This window comes from Podarcis vaucheri, assembly GCF_965113315.1.
Source record: "Podarcis vaucheri genome assembly, chromosome: 1".
NCBI classification, from domain to species: Eukaryota; Metazoa; Chordata; class Lepidosauria; order Squamata; family Lacertidae; genus Podarcis; species Podarcis vaucheri.
In genome coordinates, this window is record NC_138759.1 from 119,946,647 (window position 1) to 119,954,503 (window position 7,857).

The window sequence follows — 7,857 nt, forward strand, 5'->3', positions numbered from 1 at the left end:
GGCAGACCAACACGGCTACCCATCTGTAACTAGTTCATTATACTGTAAGTGGCTTCAGGGACGACTGCAGAAAGGTACACTGCTCTGTGTTTTATTTTCAACCTTTGCTTTTCCAGAACATGGTCTTAAGGGCACACACTGATTTGGAGTTGAGCAAACTCAGGCCTCGCTTCACGTGTGTGGCGATGTGTGTGGCACGCACACAAACCACATAATCTGTAACACGAGCCAGGCGTGATCCAGAAAACAGAAATCTTACACAGCCCAAATCACAATAGAAAACGAGGAGTATGTAAACTCTCTGTGGGTTATTATTCCTTGTGGGCATGCTGCAGCAAGCTGACATGTAAAAGAATCAACATTTTAAATAAGCCCTTAATTACATACTTACCTGCACCATTGGCTTCTCAAAGTGCAGGCAAAAGCAAATGAACTGAAAAGAGCTCTCTAGAGACTAGACCACACTTCATTCTTCCAAATCCACTTTAGCTCACAAATGCTTTTCAGATACTGAAGAAAAGTGATTGTTTCCGCTTTTTGGAAAGCTTAAAAAAAAATTGCTTGTAAAGTGGAAGGGACAGATAAGAATTGTATTTCAACCAGCTATTGGAAATACTGTGATAATCATGCAGCCAAGATAATAAATTTTAGGTTAAGCAAGATTGACATTTTAAGTGCTGGCTGGATTTTGTTCATAAACTCCAGTGCCTGTGAAGATCTTCAGCTCAGGCCCTGTTTTAGTACTGTGTTTATGTTTATCAGCGGCAATAGGTTCTTTAGAGCTGTTCCCCTCACATCCCAGTTGCAAGGTAAGGCACCCAAACACACCTGTATATCCTACAGCTTTTCCCAAGTGAAAAGAGTGGCATTTGTTGTTTGTAACACTCCATTTCTCCTTCCAAACTTGCACTTTACAGCCCTGTCTCCTCCACTGTTATACTAACTACACCGTCAAAGGCTAGTTAATTGCATTTACTCCGCGGTAGCCTGCGAAGTACAGATTTAAAAACCAATAAGGTATTTGTTTTTTATAAGGCCATAAGATGAGCCCTATCAGATCTGGCAGAGACTTATTTTGTCCTTTACAGTGGTAGCTTGGTTCTAAAACTTAATCTGTTCCAAAAATAAGTTCCAAAACCAAAGTGTTCCAAAACAAAGGCACACTTTCCCATAGAAAGTAATGCAAAATGGATAAATCCGTTCCAGACTTTCAAAAAATCCCCTAAAACAGCAATTTAACATGAATTTTGCTATCTAACGAGACCATTGATCTATAAAATGAAAGCAGTGATCAATGTATTGTACTATAAAATAAATAAGAAAGTATTGTAGATGATAAAAATTAAAATTTGTTCTTACTGATGATAGTCATTGTTTGGATGGGGGCTTTTACACTCACACAATCAATCAGTAGCTGCACTGGGTTCCACACAGTCACAAAAACAAATTAACTGAAAAAGCCTCAAAAACAAAAAACACAAAATAAATAGCAAAAACAAAAGTGCCAAACTTAATCTGTTCTGGAAGTCTGTTTGACTTCCGAAATGTTCAAAAACCAAGGGGCAGTTTCTGATTGGTGCAGGTGCCCCAGAAACAATAGCCAATAGTTGCATCGGACGTTCGGGTTCCGAAAAAACATTCGAAAACCGGAAGACTTACTTCCAGGGTTTTCGGTGTTTGGGAACCAAGGCGTTTGAGAACCAAGGCACCACTGTATTCTCTTACAACTAGTATTCAGGTAGAACATAGCCTTCATAGCTAGTAGTCACTGATAGCCTTATTCCCCATGAAGTTCTCTAATCCTCTTAATGCCATCCAAGATTCTTGCATTGCAGGGGGTTGGACTGAATGGCCCTCGTGGTCCCTTCCAACTCAACATTTCTACGGTTCTAAGATGGCTGCCATCACTATACGTTGTGGGAGCGCTTTCTTTTGTCTGCCCCAAATGCTCCAGTCTTCAGCTTCATTGGATGACACCAGTTCTCTCATACCTGTAAGAAAGGTAACCATAGAATTGTAGAGTTGGAAGGGACCACAGGGTCCAATCTCCTGCAGTGCAGGAAACTTTTGCCCAGTGGGGCTCAAACCCACGACTGCGAGATCAAGAATCTAATGCTCTTACCAACTGAGCTATCCCAGGATCTACAGTGGTACCTCAGGTTACATATGCTTCAGGTTACAGACTCCGCTAACCCAGAAATAGTGCTTCAGGTTAAGAACTTTGCTTCAGGATGAGAACAGAAATTGGGCTCCGGTGGCGCAGCAGCAGCAGGAGGCCCCATTAACTAAAGTGGTGCTTCAGGTTAAGAACAGTTTCAGGTTAAGAACGGACTTCCGGAACAAATTAAGTACTTAACCTGAGGTACCACTGTACTTTCTTCACACCACGGGTAACTTAATTTTATACACCTCTGTCATGTTATCCCTTTACTCACTATTTTAAACCCCCCAAATATTGTAACTTTCCTAAAATTGGGAAGTTGCTCCAGCACTTTGATCATTTTGGTTGCCCTTTTGTGAAGCTTTTCCATCTCTACAGTATCCTTTTTGAGGTGAGGCAATCAGAACTATACACAGTATAGTTTTGCCACAGATTTGTATAACTGCATTGTGTTATTGCATGGTGACAGCAGTCACGAAATTAAAAGACGCCTGCTTCTTGGGAGAAAAGCAATGACAAACCTAGACAGCATCTTAAAAAAGCAGAGACATCACCTAGCCAACAAAGGTCCATATAGTTAAAGCCATGGTTTTCCCAGTAGTGATGTATGGAAGTGAGAGCTGGACCATAAAGAAGGCTGATCGCCAAAGAATTGATGCTTTTGAATTATGGTGCTGGAGGAGACTCTTGAGAGTCCCATGGACTGCAAGACGTTCAAACCGATCCATTCTTAAGGAAATCAGCCCTGAGTGCTCACTGGAAGGACAGATCCTGAAGCTGAGGCTCCAATACTTTGGCCACCTCATGAGAAGACTCCCTGGAAAAGACCCTGATGTTGGGAAAGATGGAGGGCACAAGGAGAAGGGGACAACAGAGGACAAGATGGTTAGACAGTGTTCTCGAAGCTACAAACATGAGTTTGACCAGTGGAAGACAGGAGTGCCTGGCGTGCTCTGGTCCATGGGGTCACGAAGAGTCAGACATGACTAAACAACATTGTGTTATTCGCACTTTTGCTTTCTATCTGTTTCCTAATAATCCCAAGCATGGAGTTTACCTTTTGCACCAAGTCAGCATCTTGATAAAGCTATTCAATGTCTCATTCCTGGCCGGTCACCATCAAGTCAGACCACATGTGAAATTATATGTGAAATTAGGGTCCGTCCCCACCATGTGCATCACTTTGTACTTTCTTACATGAAGCTGCACTGATGTACTAGTGGAACATGATTGCCGTGAAATATATTACTAGCAATTCAAAATGTATTTTAGTAGGATGAGGGCTAACATTTTTGGTGCACGAGAACAACACATTACAGTTCAGCACCTCTTGGGCTGCAGAAGACATTTACCCATTCCATTCTGTGCCTTTATGGATATGATATTCTGGGTTATTGTCATCCCCTGGTTAGTTACGCAAGTTATACACTAAGGTAAAGGTAAAGGACCTCTGAATGGTTAAGGCCAGTCAAAGGCGACTATGGGGTGCAGCATTCATCTCGCTTTTCAGGCCGAGGGAGCCAGCGTTTGTCCACAGACAGCTTTCTGGATCATGTGGCCAGCATGACTAAACCGCTTCTGGAGCAACAGAACACCGGGACAGAAGCCAGAGCGCATGGAAACGCTGTTTACCTTCACGCCACAGTGGTACATATTTATCTACTTGCACTGGTATGCTTTCAAACTGCTAAGTTGGCAGAAGCTGGGACAGAGCAACGGGAGCTCACTCTGTCATGAGGATTTGAACCGCTGACCTTCTGATCAGCAATCCCAAGAGGCTCAGTGGTTTAGACCACAGCCACACACTTCCCTGCAGTTATATACTAGTCCATGCCCACAAGTAATTTCTTGAAATGCTGTGCCAAATAACCCACCTAGTTATGAGAATCTTCAGCTATATGTTATGTATTCCAGTCCCCTTGAATTAGAGAGGTTGTATGTCAGTTTTGAAATATTTTTTACTTTACTGTTCTTTATTTGTTTTCCTGCCATAAATAAGTCCTGCACCACTCTGGGGTGGCTTGACAAATTGTTTTGAGCCGTCCACTCAGAAAAAGGAAAGATGCAGACCTTAAACCTACAAAACTATTTTAGATTTCTGGAGACATCTTCATTATGCTGCGTTTTACTTGTGAAAAATATCTAAAGACTTAGAGGTTTTTAAACCACTGCTCCCCCCCCCCCCGGCGCAGGTAAAGAATAAAAGATTGCTTACTTACCTGGAAAAGTGTAACAATTAGGGTAAAGATAATCACAAGTAGACTTTTAAAAAGATATTAAAATGCCTGTCTTTTGAAGCCCAAACTCCATGTTCTTGAAAGCAGGGTGTTCGAAGGCTGAGGTTTCATTCTTCCAAGCATCAATGGAGTTAGAAAGGGGAATTGTTCTAAGCAGAGCAACATACAGAGGTCATTGTTTTGAGGGATTTCTCACAGGAGGAAAGGGAAGAACAAAGTATGTTTGAGCAACTTCACCTCATTAAATCAGCTCAGCAAGTTGCTGGATAATGGTCAGTGGATGGTGGGTTTGATGTCTGCCCACATTGAGTACCTACTAGCACTGCTGCCAGTGATTGTCATACATGGTGAGTTGTTCTAGAGAGAGGCACTAGGAATGGGTCACGAGGAGATAAAATTAAAGCAATTCACTTTCCTGTGGGCTGGAAGGAGTGATGGACATAATATGCCGACTATGAATCACAGAGAGAGAGCCAGACAGAATAGTGGGAGAGAATAGTGAGGAAAAACTCAGGTCATAAATAGTTTTATAGTGTGACCAGAGCTGTTGCTCAGCTGAAGAAATCCATGTTCATTAATTATAGGAGCAGAACTAATTGACTTGATTTGCATACAGTTGCATATAAGTAAAAGCAGTAGTTTGGAAACAGAAAAAAAAGAAAGAATAGTGAACATTTTATGTTAGTATCATTCAACTAAAGGGAAAGCATTAAAATTAAGGGCATGGTGGTTTTCTTTAGAAAATGTAAGGGCACCAGCATATCTGGTTAGTTTGTTAGAAACTAAAATGGTTTATATCTGTAGTATCTAAATTTCTGCCCCCTGACCACTTGAAAATTGCTGAGGGTCTTTGGCAGACCACTTAATGATTTTCCCCCTGCCTGCTGCAGTGATTGTAATGCGCTGTGCTGCATGCTGTATGGTTTTTAATTGTGTTTTTATTGCTTCTTGGTAACCCCAGGTTTACAGGCGTTAGTTATTCTAATATTCTTTCACCAAAACAAGAGACGGCAGTGCATTGGCACTAAAATTCAGTAGTTCATAGCATTTTTATACAGACTGCTGTTATTTTTAATAGCACATCAGAGTTCAGACATATTATTATATTGCGTGCGCCCCAATCTCCGAGCAGTAAGAGATTTCAGGGTTTGGTTTCCTTGGAATCTAGGTGACTGAAAACAGTGGGGTCTTTGGACCTGCAGTTTTATTTACCCACATATGCACACAGGCCACACGTAAGATGGAAGCGTTCACAGCACGAACACCCCAACAGATGTTGCTCCCCTGTTAGGTTTTGGGGTGAAGGGATCCATAGCTGTAGATTCAGCACAGAGAGAAAGGCAAGTTTCTGTGTGTCCAGTGCCAACACCACATGAACCTAGACAAGACTGGTCCCTGACCTATTGTCCTACATTCAGGGTGACATCAGCTCAAGCAGGTGAGGTGAAAGACCTGTTCCCTCCTTCTGCAAGCATCACTAGAATCATAGAATCATAGAGTTGGAAGAGACCACAAGGGCCATCGAGTCCAACCCCCTGCCAAGCAGGAAACACCATCAGAGCACTCCTGGCATATGGTTGTCAAGCCTCTGCTTAAAGACCTCCAAAGTAGGAGACTCCACCACACTCCCTGGCAGCAAATTCCACTGTCGAACAGCTCTTACTGTCAGGAAGTTCTTCCTAATGTTTAGGTGGAATCTTCTTTCTTGTAGTTTGGATCCATTGCTCCGTGTCCGCTTCTCTGGAGCAGCAGAAAACAACCTTTCTCCCTCCTCTATGTGACATCCTTTTATATATTTGAACATGGCTATCATATCACCCCTTAACCTCCTCTTCTCCAGGCTAAACATGCCCAGCTCCCTTAGCTGTTCCTCATAAGGCATCGTTTCCAGGCCTTTGACCATTTTGGTTGCCCTCCTCTGGACACGTTCCAGTTTGTCAGTGTCCTTCTTGAACTGTGGTGCCCAGAACTGGACACAGTATTCCAGGTGAGGTCTGACCAGAGCAGTTTCTACTAGTATGTTCCTATACACCTGTACTTGGCCATCTTTCTAGACAGAGATACAATGCCTAGGGCCATTACCTTAATAAACAGACTGACTGGATGACTTCAGCAGTTCCTCTTGCTTCAGAATTCTGTCTTAAAGATACAAATCCATATACTTGGTGGGGATCCAGACTATTCCCACCAATCCTATAACAGCATTTCAGCTTCTAGGATCAAGCTTTACTTCTGCCTCCCATTTCCACTGACCTATTGAAAACAAGCCATTTTGGCAACATGGTGCTACAGTGGAACCTTGGCTCGCAAACGTTCTCTGTTGACGAACATTTCGGAACCCAAACGCCGAAAACCCGGAAGTAACTGCTTAGGTTTTCGAATGATTTTTGGAAGCCAAACATGCTAAGCAGCTTCCGTTTTGTGTTTCCCTATTGAATTGAGGCTTCCGCTTTCAGTTTTTGAACATTTTGGAAGTCAAACGGTCTTCCGGAACGGATTACATTTGAAAACCAAGGTTCCAATGTATAGCTGTAAGAGCATCACACTAGCAACAAAACCAGGTAACTGATCTCTCTGGTATCTCTTTCAAATTTCAATTGTTGACTGAGTGAAAGCAACAGAATATTACCTATATATGTGTATGTTCACTAACTAGGAACACTACAAAACATTAGTAGTTATATACCGCCCTATATCCAGAGGTCTCAGGGCGGTTCATAGGAACACTACAAAACCTTATTATTATTATTATTATTATTATTATTATTATTATTATTATTAATATTAGTTATATATCGCCCTATACCCAGAGGTCTCAGGGCGGTCCACAGAACAAAACTGAAAACCACAAAATATATAATCAAAATAAAAACAACCCAACAAAACCCCAAAACATTCTCCCACCCAGTAAAACTGGAAGATTCGCATGGCAAGAAAGCACTGGCACACCCATACCAAACATTTAAAGTATGGCTCCCCCCCTAAAAATCATGGGAACTGTAGTTTAACCATACAGAGCTACACTTTCTAGCACCCTTAACAAACTACATTTCCCATGATTCTTGGAGTAGAGTCATGTCCTTTAAATATGACTTAAATGTAGGGGGCGCATGTGACCTGTGACACAGGTTTCCCACACTAATGGGAACTAGATCACACCTACACACAGCTGGGGGTGACCAAAAGCGAAGGAGAACTGAGCTACTGTGCCTTAAATACAGATAAGGGGATTTACTGCATGCAACATTTCTGACCTTTACAACGAATGGGGAGCCTTCGGTATTCCAGATGTTATTGAATGACAGCTCCTATCAACACTAAGCATTGGCCATGCTAAGTGGGGATGATGGCAGATTATTGTTGTTGTTGTTGTCCAAAAACATCTGGAGAGTCACAGATTTCTCATCTTGTAATCATGGCAAATGGCAGCTTCTGAATTTCCTCTTCTGCATAATTATT